Source organism: Plectropomus leopardus, chromosome 11 (genome assembly GCF_026936395.1).
Source record: "Plectropomus leopardus strain MGB_pleo_1.0 chromosome 11, ASM2693639v1, whole genome shotgun sequence".
Lineage (NCBI taxonomy): Eukaryota > Metazoa > Chordata > Actinopteri > Perciformes > Serranidae > Plectropomus > Plectropomus leopardus.
Window position 1 is genome coordinate 21,648,006 of NC_142186.1, and position 14,410 is coordinate 21,662,415.

Below are 14,410 nucleotides of genomic sequence, written 5' to 3' on the forward strand. Positions count from 1 at the left end.
AAGTCAGAGCTGGTTCCTGTTTTCCGCTATTTAAAAGACATTTCAGAGGCCTGTATGACTTCAGCTAACCTCTATTAATGACTAGTAGTAATTACAAAAACATAAACAGTATTGTCATCAGTCCTAATAGCCCAGGGCATCACAGTTACACATTAGGGGCGAGTAAATAGACCCTCAGAGCAGAGACAAATCTCTACTGAAAAGTTCTCTATCACATGGGAAGATGATACTGTCATTTGGTTTTTGTGGCTGATGAATGAAATGTCATATGATGGCTCTTAGTTTGTGGGGCTGGAGGAGCGATCAAAACAAGAGTACAGTCTTGAAAAAAGAATCCTTGTACTGCTTTGTCATTAGCTCTGATCTTCAATGACTTTAAATCATTCTAGATTTTTTGTCTATTTAATCCTGGCTCTAGACTTGTTTTATACCATATATATAGAGTTATACCAAATATATAGAGTTCTCTCTGACCTCAGTTAAAAGGAATACTTCACCCATAAAATATATATATATATATATATATATATAGATATATATAAATTATTCATGCCATATTACCTTGAAATCGTAAAGAAAAAAATGCATGAAAATGTGATATATAAATGGTTATTTTGTGACTGAAGTAATCCTTTAAGCAAAATAAAAGGCCATCACCTCTGTGTGTGCTCAAGTGCATTTGTCAGTGTTTTCAAGCTTCTGCCCCTCTTTGTACATGTGTTCTCATGTGTGCGTGTGTCCGAGATAGGAGTGTAAGCTCAGGCAAACCCACTGGACTTAGCATGTCAAACATCTGCCCGAGCCTAAACAGGGGAGTGTCTGGACCAGGGAAGCTCCTACTAGAAAGCATTAAGCCCTGAGCTCTGTAAGGCATCAGTGGTTGACGGGAGCTTTGCTAAACACAGTTTCTGAGACAAGTCATTCGTCAAACTCCCTTTTCTCTATGACTGTAAAATATCCTCCTGGTTACTTAATGTTTCAAAGATTAGAGCTGCGGTAAGCAGAACATAACATCTTGTCGTTTATATCTTCATGTACATCTATTCATAACGTCACCATTCATATTTGAATAATACGTTTATGAACGGGACCACATTTTCAAAAAGAACCACTGTTAAAGTGCATGGAGTAAACAATTAGTTATCTATAAACTCTTGCATTGGATGAGTGTATATTTACAAAGGGGTGTTGATCAAACCTACTGCATGATGGAAGGCAGAGCAGTGAGCAAACACCTTGTATTTTAAGATACTTTATTCAAAAGATAAAAACAAGATTCTCCTTTTAGGATATGTTCATGCCCACTGTACTATTGAAAATGTTGTAAGGTAAACTTATAGTTAACAAAACACCTTAAAGGGGCAGTGTGTAAGATTAAGGGGTATTCAGTGGTATCTAGTGGTGAAGACTGCAGAATGCAACCAGCTGAAATTTCACCCGGTTATAATTCCTTCAGTGCTCATTATTCAGGAGGTTTTTACCGGCAGCCAAATTATCTCTTCCTCTTCAAAACAAAGAGACCCAGTGATTTAAACCAGCAAAAACTCTGAATAAAGTTTCAGGTCACAAATCAGTGTTTCTCCGAAGCTATCCCAGCACCTGCTAATGTGTGATACCTTTTTTTCTCTGATATTTTAAGATCCAGACATTCAGGAGGGTTATATTGGGAGCTGAAAAATCTACAGAGGTCCTTTTCTCTCCAAAACAAATGGACCCAGAGATTTAAACTGGTAAAAAAAAGAAAAAGAAACCACTGCATACAACATTTTTAAATCTAAAAAATATGTGGGGTTTTTTGTTTGTTTTTTAACACCGCTCATCGTAGAGGGGCCTCTAACTAAGGTGGCCAGTGTTAAAATGTGAACCTATGCCCTATCTGGAGTCAGTGTTTGGTTTGTCCATTCTGGGCTACTGTAGAAACATGGCGGTACAACAAGGCAGACTACTTTGACCTGTTCCCCATGTAGATAAAAGCAACTCATTCCAACGTAACAAAACCACACTTGTTTCTGGGTTGTTGTTTTTTTATAGATTATTTTTCACATTGGAAAGCATACTTTTTATGTATCCCCCTACAATCCAACACACTGTTTTTTATATTAAAAAAAATGCCTGTTTAGTTTGCAATGCATGGCAGAAACTGGCTAAGAGATAACTATTTGCAGCAGCAGTGACAATTACATGTGTTTGCATGGACCCCTCTGTTTTGGGAAAGGGTGCTCAAAGAGATCAGCTGATAAAAAGCTAATCTGGGTGAATGGCTGTCATTGAATGAATCTGCACCATGAAATCCATAATCACAGTATTTCATCTTCTCAGACATTAACTGCTCACAATCTGTTTGTGATAGATATTTATTCTTTCTTCCAGCTGACTCATCTCTGTTGTGACGACACAGCCGTCTTTGGTCTCAAGTTGAGACCAATTAGACTCATAGGTCAGTTAAAGTCAGTGTGATTTAGGTAAAAATTGGACTATTATTTTCTACAAAAGCACAGATTGCTGGGGTTTATAAGTGAGGTGGGCTACAGATTTGCAAATGGTATGGCTGAACTGTGAGTAAAACTGTGTTTAGATAGCCTTGAAGAGTTTTGGGGAAAAGGGAGAAAACATAAAATCATAACTCATTTTAATTTATGTGTGTGGCAGCTTTTCCATTTACTCTGTTTGCACAAGCAGTCTGTACAATGCTGCAACACAGAGCCTGGGCGACCAGCACTGAAGTCTTGATGCAGAAATTTCTGCATGTCCAAGTAACTGGGACATAAGAGACACATTATACTCTATGTATATACATTAAGACCTAAAATGCTGAGCTTCTACTTTCATCACATATTACCTCTTTGTTATTACTGTACTGTGGTCAACAACAGTCCAATATAATTGATTTTTTTTAAGTACCCTCTCATTAAGCCATAGTACATCAAAATTAAAGAAGCTGCTCTATACATGTAACTATGAGAACATACCGTGAGACTATTTTGTGATAAGACAACACTGCAACAGGATAAAATTCATATGTAAGCCTTCAAAATCAGACAAATTCATTGTCTATGGAATATGGCAAAATTGCATATACTGGTGTCTAGCTTTATAAGACTTTTTTCATCATTATTTTGATAACAGCACATTTGACCCCTTTCCTAGCAAGGGACTGTGTTCATTTCTTGTCACTGCGTAAATCTGTCTATGTGGGGTTCTTTTCTCTTGACTTATCTCCTCTATAGTCTGAAGTCTGAAACTTTCTGTATCTCCCTCTGCAAACAGATTGGTACCCTGGGAGTAGAGACAAGCAGCTCAAATCTGAGTCTGACCTCTGACCTCCAGGTAAATAGAGTAAGTTAACAACCATCCTCTGGACAGATAAGGCAGGCTGACTGATAAGTGAGTCAGTGGAGAAAGGAAAGTCTGCTGGCATGAATATAGGCTCAGAGAGGTCATACAGAAGTCAGCTCTTCACAGCCAGCCTTGAAGGGGTTACTTAACCAAGCATTCGCACTCATCCTATGGAAGGGAAGGTTATCTGATTGACTTGAGAAGGCACAGCTAAAGTGCTGCCAGCCCACTCAGAGTGCGTGAATTAAAGGAGACCCCGGAGAGCAACCAGCCCTATCCAGCCTCCACCCATCATCTCGCTTTCTCCCTGATAAGAGGTGTTAACCACAAACGTCCAGCGGAGAGACAGAAGGAGCTATGGGAGCTGAAGCATATGGTCAACTGCTGACCTAGAGTGTTTCTGTCTGCTGAAAAAGAAACAGAGCCACATGTACCATGTGTGCACTTTTTGTGCCTCTTTTTGAGATCCTGCTCTGCTCTTTCTGTCCAGACGAAAAAATACAAAAAGCAACAGGATGTTTGCTTTGATTGTAGCAAGGTGACGACTAATTAATCACCTCAAGGTTAGCCAATAATGTGCAGCTGCAGAGGAAAGCCACACTCAGGCTCTCCCGTCCTGTCTCAACTGTAAGTGCTGCATCAGCTCCTATTTGGCAGCAAATGCATGCTGAAAACACACACATTTAGAAGGAATACACTATGATGCACTGACACTACTTGTATGAATGTGGATGTTCATTCAGGACTGATAATGACAAAGACATAGTGCTACATTGTAACATGTAGCTATTACTGTAAAAGAAGGTCAACATCATGCAAAAAAAGGGGTTTATCATGTGTTTACGATGCTGTGACCAAAAGGTATTAACTTTTCTGTAATATTTAACCACAATGTATTATTTCATTCTGTAAACAATAATACAGGGAATTAATTCCATGCGGAGTAAAAACTTACTAGAGTTGCTGCAATGGAAACCTGATAGTTTATAGCACATGGAAGTTTTCCCAAACACACGCACCTCTAAACAAGCCTGTCAAATGTTTCAGTTCAGGTGATGCATTAGAACTGCAGACACTCAACTACAGAAAAAGGTTCCCCTGCTGTAAAAGTACACTGACAGAAAAGCTGCGGTTCACCAGGGTTTCTATGGTACTGCAGATACAATGAAATAAACTGTCAAACTCACCGGTCTGTGCTGAATCGTCTCTCTGAAACTGTTCAGTCCACACAGAAAGCTTCGGGCAAACTGCCCCCTTTCCCTCCAAATTTTGAAAAAAGACACAGCATTACAAGCAGTCCTGACTGTTTCAGTTGATACTCTGTTCCTGCTGTGGTCAAGTCCTGAAGAGCGTGTGTGTGTGTGTGTGTGTGTGTGTCTGCCTCACCGAGTGTGTACAGAGTCTGGGGAAGAGGTGGTAACTTCCTCTCAAAGTTGGAGACGGAGTGAGTAACAGAGTTTTCTCTCTCCCGGCTCCAATCCACAAGAAGCAGGAAAAGCTGTCATACTATCCCCCTTTTCAGATGGAAAAAAGAGGAACAGCCTAAAAAGGGCAAGCTCGGGGGAAGAGGGGAGGGAGGAAAGAAGGGGTTGTGTGTATGTGTGTGTGTGTGTGTGTGTGTGCGTGCATGCGTTTGTATGTGTGTGTGCATGCGTGCGTGCGTGGTGGGTGGGGGGATTTTTCTCTGTTGTTAAGGGAACAGGCAGAAAGCACTGCCAGACAAATTAGCTCAAGTTTTTCCATGCACAGTTTAGCATGACAGGAAAACAACAACATCAACACATGGACTGATACTGTGAATGTATAGCTGATGTTAAGCTCACATGTCTTCAAAACATCTGAGTTGCTTTGCATCAGAAATACACTGTTTCCAGTCTTTATGCAAAGCTAGGCTAGGTGGCTGCTGGCAATTTATTTGCTCGATAGATGTGAGAGAGTATCCATCTAACCCTTTGCAAGAATGCAAAACAGCGTACATCCCAAAATGTCAAAATATTGCTTTAAAATGACCATTTTCAAAAGGGATGAGTGAGTCCGCCATTATCTGTGTTTGTTATTTCTAACCATCTCTGTACTCAAAATGGGAGTTGAAATTAATTAAAATTAGAAACGGGCAGAGTTTAAAGTGAAATGGGCGGGGCCAAACCAGACGTTATTTTATAACTGAAATTGATTTGGTTTGATCAAAAATTGCTGTATTTATTATTTACTGAAATCGATGTAAAGAATGACATTTAAATTGAGCCTTAGATAATTTTTGACCACAAGAGTCCATAGACTGTAAAAGTAATCAATGTAGCTACTGTGATGTCACCCATTGATTTTTGGACTGCAGTCTGAAAGCCTTGAGTTCAGCATTTTGGAGCCAGAAGTGACCATATTTGGATAACAGGATGGAGCTGTGCAAGTGAGGGCGGGATCTGATGAGACGCCGAGGACACTGCTGGTACGCAACCTGTCACTCAAGCAACCCAACCTTATATATGCACAGCTTTGAGCATTAAACAATGTTAATGTGTGAAAAATATAAAAATTCAGTCCCTGTATAGCTGTCATGAACCAAAACTGTTAAACTGTTTAAACTGTTTAAAAGGCTGTAAACATGTTTGTTTCTGCTGTAAAGTTGGGCATTGTAACATCTGGGTTTATGGGAACTGACTCTGTTTTGGATCCAGCCTCAAGTGGTCATTTGATGAACTGCAGTTTTTGGCACTTCCAATCGACTTCATTTTTCAGACTTGGAGGTTGCCGCTTGGTTTGAACACAGCTATCCAAAGGGAGATTTTCCTTCATCATGAGTATGGAAATTGGCCCCTTTTACTCTTGTACGTACTCATAAAAAGCACAATATCTTTGGTGGATACTTGTTTCATCCAATTGTTCGCCTCAACCCTAATTTTTTCAACATGTACAAAATTAGAAATGCATTAATCCTGGTTCCATTGAGTGTGAATGAAAAATACAAGCATTTAAAGTACGAGAACATGCTTTATACTGACATGCTCCATCAGACTTTACTCTAGACATTCAACATCTAGTATCATGCAAGTTTGACCATGCAATGTAAATTACAATGTGCTGACAGCAAGAGCTTCTCCAAAATGTCTGATGCTGCAAAATGTACTGTTATGTGTCTCAACAGTGGTCTTGTGCTGCCATGATGCTTACAATACAATGAAGAATCTACTAAGTTCAATATCACTTTATATTTTAAATTTCAATACAGAAATGTTATGAGCATTTCCTACATACCAATCGAGTCACGTTCCACCAAAAACTAGTGTGGTACAGCTATAATGAGAAGGCTATATGGCTTTGGTGAATGCAGTGTCATACAAAACGTGGTAAACATGTAATCACAATAATATGTCAAACTCCCATGCTGAAGGAGATGACATGCTAATTGCTTACAGCTGCGAGCTGAAAAGCTCCTCTGGGAGATTGCACCAATGATCGACCACACAATTGACTCAACGTTAATAACACTGATCTTCTCATTTCTAGATGTTTTATATGTCTCATACATTTGAATTCACAGCACACATTCTGAACTCATGCTTGGCATACTTTGGTGACTAGCTTTACGACCAATGTTTCTTCAACTTTGAGAGCCGTACCATGTCAGTGGGATTAGCTGTAAATCTTGGTGGCCAGCGAGTTCCGTCTTGACCAACTTTTATTAAAGCCATACACTCGGGAGGGCATAGTGACACTTTTCATTTGCATTACCCCAATTCTTCATGGGAAAATAAGGAAGAAAAGTGGAGAGAGTGAAACCAAGCATTCATTCAAGCATTTTTATTCTTCCAGAGGGTCAATGTTCGTGGAGCTGTTATTGCTCTACACCCTGCTGGGACATGAAAGAACATCTTGGTTTCCATCCCAAATATTTCACTCATAAACCCACTTGCTAACCTGAGCAGCCCGCCACAAAATAATGTGACACACTTTGGTTGAAATTGCATTGGACCCAATGGGCTTTCTGGCTCATCACTCCAAATCAAACATCCTCCCACTGTCTCAAATTTCTGCTTTTCCCTATCCCCACATTAAAAAAAATCCTGGATGCAAACAAAACAAAAGCAGAAGGCATCTCTCCAATACCCCCGCTTTCAACTCAATCAATAAAGAGGAGGTGTAGGGGCTGGAGCAGAGGTTTTGGGAGAAGCTGAACCTCTCTAGTGCCAGCATATAAATGTTTCTCTGAGCTGCATCAGTGATCACATTCCTGCCTGGATCTCCTCATGGCTGGCAGATGTCCACCTGTCCCTGGGGCTGATTTATACTCCAGCACTGGGTTGCTCTGATGAGGGTGGATAAGTTCGGGGTAGGGGAATGGAAGGAAGAAGAAGAAAGAAAATGCAAGCAAGAGAGAGGAGGTGAAAATGAGGCTTAAAGAGAAATGAGAGCGTTCTAATTACAGGGCACCTACAATTTCAAGGCAGACTTTTCCTGGATCATGTCAGACAAACCTGAGCATGTGTGCTGCTCAATGTAAACACAACGTATATCATGATAAGCTGTTGCAGAGGCGGAAACAGGGAGGAGATATGCGGCTGATAGCCAGGGAGGGTCTGTCTGCAGGTGGGAAAGGATGAAAAAAAGCAGTGAAGGTGTGTGTGTGTGTGAGTATCGAGGGGGGATGGTGGGAAAATTTAAACAAGATAGCACTCGTTCACAAAGCTTGCTGCCAGGGTTAAGCGAGGCGATATGCTCCAAAGTGGTTTCACAGGAACAAAAGCCAACTACTGCCGTTAACCTAGATTAATATTTGCAGTGTATTTCATGACTGAGTCGCCTCACCCACTCATTTTCCAAAGGTTGCCACACAGAGCTTTTGTTGGTGATCTACACTGTTGGGACACCGTGTGAATGAACGGTGTGTGGAGTCCTTTGATGTGAGGCTGGAAAGGTCAGATCACAAAGAAAATCAAGAATAGAAACACTTAAACTCAAGAGAAAAAAACTTAAGTGCAAACACATCACAATTCACTAACAGGAAAGCATTTTATTTCTGAAGAAAGCTAATAATCTGATAATAGACATGGAAAAAAATATAATTAAAGCTTTATCTTCCTTGCTCTACCTCAGGGAAAGAGAAAGAAAAAACACCAGCCATAGATGACTCATCTGAACACTGAAATTAATATCCTAGGAGGGCGCCCTGGGAGAATTAGCATTGTTCCTTCTTAAATCAAAAACATACTGAAATATCAAACTGCAAACACATGTTGCTAAGGAGTTAAGCTTACGTCAAGTGACAATGATGATGAAGAAATAACAGAAAAATACACAGCAAAAGACAAAGAGGTTTTCTTTGTCCTTTTTGTAATGTAGGTTATCATTAAGCTTCTCAAACACTTTGGCATTCACAAACTGCTCATTAAAGCTTCCTCAGCTACCTAGATGGATCCTGTCTAGGTCTTCACCTTCAGGTGCTCTCCACCACTCCCTCTTTCCAGTGCATGAAAACACATGTCTCTCCGGCCCTCAGTGCCCCCACATAAAAAAGCTCACTGGAGGCATCAACCAGCGGTAGCTTCTTTATGGGACAGATGGGATCCCAGAGCAGGGAGCTCCTTTGCACGGGGCTTGTTTTGTGATCATAAGTCTGATCTCCTTCCTGCTGTGATTTTCCAGTACCTCTGCATGTATAAATAATAAATCACATGCACATATGTAGGCTCATAGAAACACACAAGCACGCATGTATAGACTGACAAGCACATACGGTATACGGTACATACTGACTGACTCAGTGTGATCCTCACCGTAGTGTTCAGTACATCTATACTGAGTGTGCGCTACGTTTAGAAAATGTTCATCGCTTTACCATCATGTCAGACAGTGATTTCCAGTGAGAAAAAGAAGCTCTTATGCCCCTCTCTTCAAAACCAGAATCCATTGAGAAAAACAGTGATTTAACATTGCTGAACACAAAAGTTGCTCATCTACCGCTGTCTCAAACAGTTAGTTTGTGCTTGTTATTTTGTTAGTTTGGTGATTGACAGGGTGAGTTTAAATTCCCTAAAGTCACACAGTAACACAAACGAACTAACTGATCAAAGCAGCGGTAGACCAGCAGCTCCTGTGTTGAACCTAGTGACAGGGAGCTGAAGCTGTTAACGTGAAGACCACTGCAGACTACTGTTTGACACCAATATACAACAAAACCAGTTTTGTGTATCAAAATATTATCTTCTCCTAACCCCGACCAAGTGCTTTTGGTGCCTAAATTTATAACCACTGTGTTGTTGTAATATTAAGTTTCATTGTATCTGCGACATAATAATTTACAAATATTGCATATCTGTGGTTTGTGGAAATGTACAATGTCCACATTAATTCTGGGTTTATTGGGTTGTCAACTTTACTAGAAACATTTGTGTGGATTTATTTTATGTGCTTTGCTATTTTTAAATATTATACACTAGTAGTGTGACACTACAGTATATCATATTGTTCACTACCTAAGCTTTTGGAAAAATGTCAAGAAAACAGTGTAATACCTCATTTCCGGCACACCCGTACAGTGCACTGAATAGAAAGGAGATTGAGGGAGAGGTCTGTTTGGTATTAGGCGGGAAGCCTAGGACAGGAAATGGTCGAGGGTTTCACAGAAGTGGTACGTCCACCATGAGGACTAGGATAAGGCTCTGGTGTTTACCCTCGCCCTCACCCCACTGCCTGTCACTCGGCACAGAGGGGTTGACAGAGATTAAACGAGCAGAGGAGGAACGGAGGGATTGCAAAAACTGAGGAGGGGGGGGAATTACATAAACATCGCAACTCCTTGGCATCTCATCGTGGCTCTCCCTGCCTCCTCAGTTACATAGTTTCCCTTGCTCCCTACCTCCTCTCGCGCTTTTTCGCCTCAGTGCGTGACAGCAAGTTGCCAAATGTCATGAGGATCCAAGTACTTTAGCTGAACCTCTCACATTCCTCCTGCTCAGCTTATCATGATGATGATCCTGGTGTCAAGTTAGGTGCTATCAAATTAAATCAAAACAGTGAGGTTTCATGTTTTTTTTAATGGTGAGCATTCCTTGCAAAATAGGAAACAGTGCCATGCAGTGTCATGTTGCGTATGAATACAAATAAAGTCTGAAAGTCTACGCTCTGCTTTTATTTGCTTGTTTAGGTGATAATGTAGGAATGTAAGCCGTTTCTACCATTGCATGTAATAGTCATTTTATAGCCATGCTTGGGGCGTTACTCAGGGGATAGCAAAGTTTGTTGGACACTTTGGACCAGACTAAAATATTTCAACAACTCCTCAGAGGATGATTCCTACTGACATTGGCAATCCCCTGATGTGGTTAAAGCTACAGGTGGTAACTTTAATCAAAATAACTTTGTGTTAGATTTACTGAAACTATCACTATATGCTGAAAGAAGTACATGAGACATGTTAGAGGTGACAAAATCACGTCCCTCCTGCTGCCTCTGATGGCATTTTCTAGAATTAAGTCAGACTGCAGTGTGGTCAGTTGGTCATTGCGCCTGCTGATGAACTGTCAAAGTAGGCAGCGCTTATCAAATATGAATCAAGATTATGTTACTGCATTTCCTATTTCTTGTCTCAAATTATTTTAGCTAACATGCTAAGTAAAGACTTATATTATGTAAAATAGTGAAGACAATAAACAATGCAAAATAACAGGAAGTATATACAGATTCATTATTAATACCCAAAAATAAATGAAAGGTTCATCTTTGAAGCATGTGACCTGGACAGTTTTCATATTAGTGTTTGCCATCATTTGGAAATCATTTGTGTGTGATTTAATTGGCCAATTATCAATATTACTTCACCACAGCTGCTGCCAAAAACAAATTTTGGATCTCAATTTTTGTCTAATAGTCTGGCTTTCTTTACAATGACCATTATAGCCTCAAAAAAACAGTAGTGTGGCTTCCAATTTCAAGTTCAGTCTGACATTAATCCTGCTTGAAAAGGATTCAGCTTCTTGCATCATTTTAACGCTGGACTGTTTTCGATGAAAATCCTTGATTAGACTTGTGTAAAAGTAGTTAAACATAAGAAATTTAAAAATGTTACATAAGTGCAGATGCTGATTTAAATGAGGACTGGCATTCCTCTCAAACAATGTTTCTATTGCTGAAGCTGCGCACATCTGAAAAACCTCACAAACTCTGCACATGAGGCCACAAATGAAAAAGCTCTTTTACAAACCCGTTTTGCTTTGCATTTTTCAGAATAGCTCTTTGTGTGCATGTGACTACAGTATGTACTACGTGGAAACTATGTGACTGACCAGCTTCCTCCGGCAGCCTTGAAGTGCTGGATATACAGGATATAGTGGTAAAGCCCTGCAGTGGATTCCTATATAAACTCAGATTAGGTCCCGAACAACAGGTTTATTAACAGCCAGTCACATTAATTCACTGTCAGCCTGCATGCAGCACAGAGAGTCACATCCAGTGGAGAGAAAAACGGTCAGCTGCCGGCCAAGATAATGAAAAATTATTTCCACCTCTGGCCATTTCTGCCAGCAGCACCACTCCTAGCAACACCAAAAATCCCCATCCGTTTACACACCAGGCATAATGACGGGCTTTCTTTTACAGGGAACTGTAAATGATGCTAAGTATATACCCCAAAATAAGCATGAACAATGTAGCACTGTGTTTATGTCTTCCTTTATAAAATTGCTGAAAGCTGACTGGTAATGCTCGGTTACTGAAACACTAGTTTCCATTTTTAGATGGAAACAAAAACAGTGGAGCTTTTAAAATCACTTTAGTTATAGTTTTCCAATATGACAACCAGAAATGATATAAAAACATTTTTTACACACATAACAAGACCATGTCAAAGAGAGTTGTAAGAATTGTGTGTTTGCATGTTTAGTAGTCATCTTGTATTAAGGCTTAGAACATGACAGGATGTGAGAAAATACTTAAACTATAAACTACTAAAACATACTTTCTATGCAAAACTCTCTTTTTCACAATTCATATAACACTGTCAGTAGCTCTATTTGACGTCACTGAAATCAAAAGATTAGCTGAAAATTGCAGCCAACATGTTATGAGAGATTACAGCTGTTTTTACAGAACAGCAGAGAATATTATGAGGCATAACCATGACCACTAACACTTACACAGTATCAGATTTGAGGCTGACACTAAAAGCAGCAAGAGTAGTGATTATGGTTTGATAAAGGCATCAGTCCCAGAGCAAGCTGGAGCCAGTTTGCTTGTCTGCCCTGCACACACACGCACACACACACACACACACACAGAGAGAGAGAGAGAGAGAGACAGACAGAGGAAAAGAGCAAGCAGCTGTTGACTGTCAAAATGACAGTGACGTTGTTTGGCTGCCACTATCAGAGTATTTTGCTTCTTCAGCCCCAGTCTAACATCTGTAATCCTGCCTCCACCCTTGACCTGGCTTCCAATCCTCCATTGCCTCCCTGTTAGCTCCAGTGTTACAAAACTGACACTTTCCAAACACGTTGACAGATGGATTCTTAAGAAAAATAGAAACATAATGACAAATGTCTGTGTGTAAGAAGCAAGAAAAACAACAGAGACAAAAAGAAAGATGGACAAAAGCTCAGATTTCTCTTCTGGTCATGCATCTTAATTCAATTAATTTTATGTAACATCAGATCACACAGACAAACATGCTTTTTCTTAGGTGTAACATTAACCATTGGTTGACTAGACTCCTCAAGTTGAGACATAAGAGACCCCAGAATCTGCTGTAGATTTCAGATACAGCTTTAAACAAAACATTGAACTACAATTCAACTCTCTAGCTCTTCCTGTCCCTCCTGTCACCGCTGGTGTCCAGGCACCAGAACACTGTTGAACACCACACATGTTGTGAGTGTAAGCTCCAGACTGCAGTGTAGGTGCCTCAGGGCTTTTCAGAGGTACCAATTTAGTTTACACATAAACAATTTGGGCCAACTTACAAGACTGGAATTGCAGCCTGTTTCGAATACTTATCTGTTTCTTGTCCACAATGGGCCTGAAAATTGGCAACACTTTTTTTTTCAGGAGGAAAAAATACTCAGAACAGTTTAAAAGCCTCTTGTGATTTTATTAATGTATAATTGACTTTTTGGTATCAGCAAATAATACTTAAATGCTTCAAGACTCATTTCTCAGTGTTAAACTATCAGTTGGACTGCCCTACACATGTTTCACTACATATTGTAAATGAGGTGTTCACACATTTGTTACACATCTGGTAAACATTTGTACAAATAAAGCAGCTTATACAAAAGTTGCAACTGCATGTGGCACCAATACAGGTTTTTTCTTATCCATTTATACATTTTGTATTTATGATCTCTTTAATGAATTGTTGGACATTTTGCAAGTTAAGTCTGAAACTAATCTCAGACTATTAATTTCTTTAAGACAACTTGAATTCAACTTTGTTGGCAGCATTGTCTACCTGTTGTATGAGTATAAGACAGAGTTTATTTGTCCTCAAGGTGGAAATTCTTTTCCACAGTACGTACATACATAGCACAGAGAAGAACTACAGAATTTATGTAAAAGAGACAAGCACATCGGTTGGCATTCGACACACCACAGACCGCATATCTTGTAAAATCATGGCTGTGGGAACAAAGCTTTCAACTGGCTATTCTGCACATGTAGTCTGAACCTGCGTCCAGAGGGAAGGGGGGTAAATTACTGGTGGAGTGGAGGATCTGGTTTATGTGTGTTTGTGAGTACCTTCCTTTAGTATCAGGGATTAGGTGACACAATCAGATAGGTTGGGGTTTGGAAAACCATAAGTTCACTGGCTAAATGAGCTAAAAGCTAGCATACAGTTGAACCATGTATGAAGTGCAAGAGTGCTTTTAATTTGAAACAGGAAGTAGCGGCATTCACTCAGTTGCAGACTTTTGTGCTGGCCCCTTTGTTACTGTCCAACCATATTTCATGTAAATAAATCTTAAAATGAGCAATACTTAGATGCACTCACACACCTGCCCCTCTGATCAGTTCCTTCTTGCTTGATTTAATACAATCCTTCCCTGTTCAGCTCCCATATGTAACTCTCTGCATGACTGGTGGATGC

At 40.0% G+C, this 14,410-nt stretch overlaps 1 protein-coding gene across 4 annotated transcripts in view; it reads right to left on the minus strand.

The window, feature by feature from the left end:
* eva1ba (eva-1 homolog Ba (C. elegans)) overlaps positions 1-14,410 on the minus strand; it is a 48,240-nt gene that overhangs the window by 11,501 nt on the left and 22,329 nt on the right. Inside the window, exons 1-2 of one of the 4 annotated variants that reach the window (XM_088084273.1) lie at positions 4,723-4,845; positions 4,524-4,596 (exon numbers count right to left, since the gene is read on the minus strand). The exons of 1 other annotated variant lie outside the window; for it this stretch is intronic. The gene's annotated coding sequence lies outside the window, so the exon portion shown is untranslated. Of the gene's footprint in view, positions 1-4,523; positions 4,597-4,722; positions 4,846-14,410 lie in introns of those variants that run through there. 2 more of the 4 variants (XM_042490040.2, XM_088084272.1) reach the window with 2 other exon arrangements.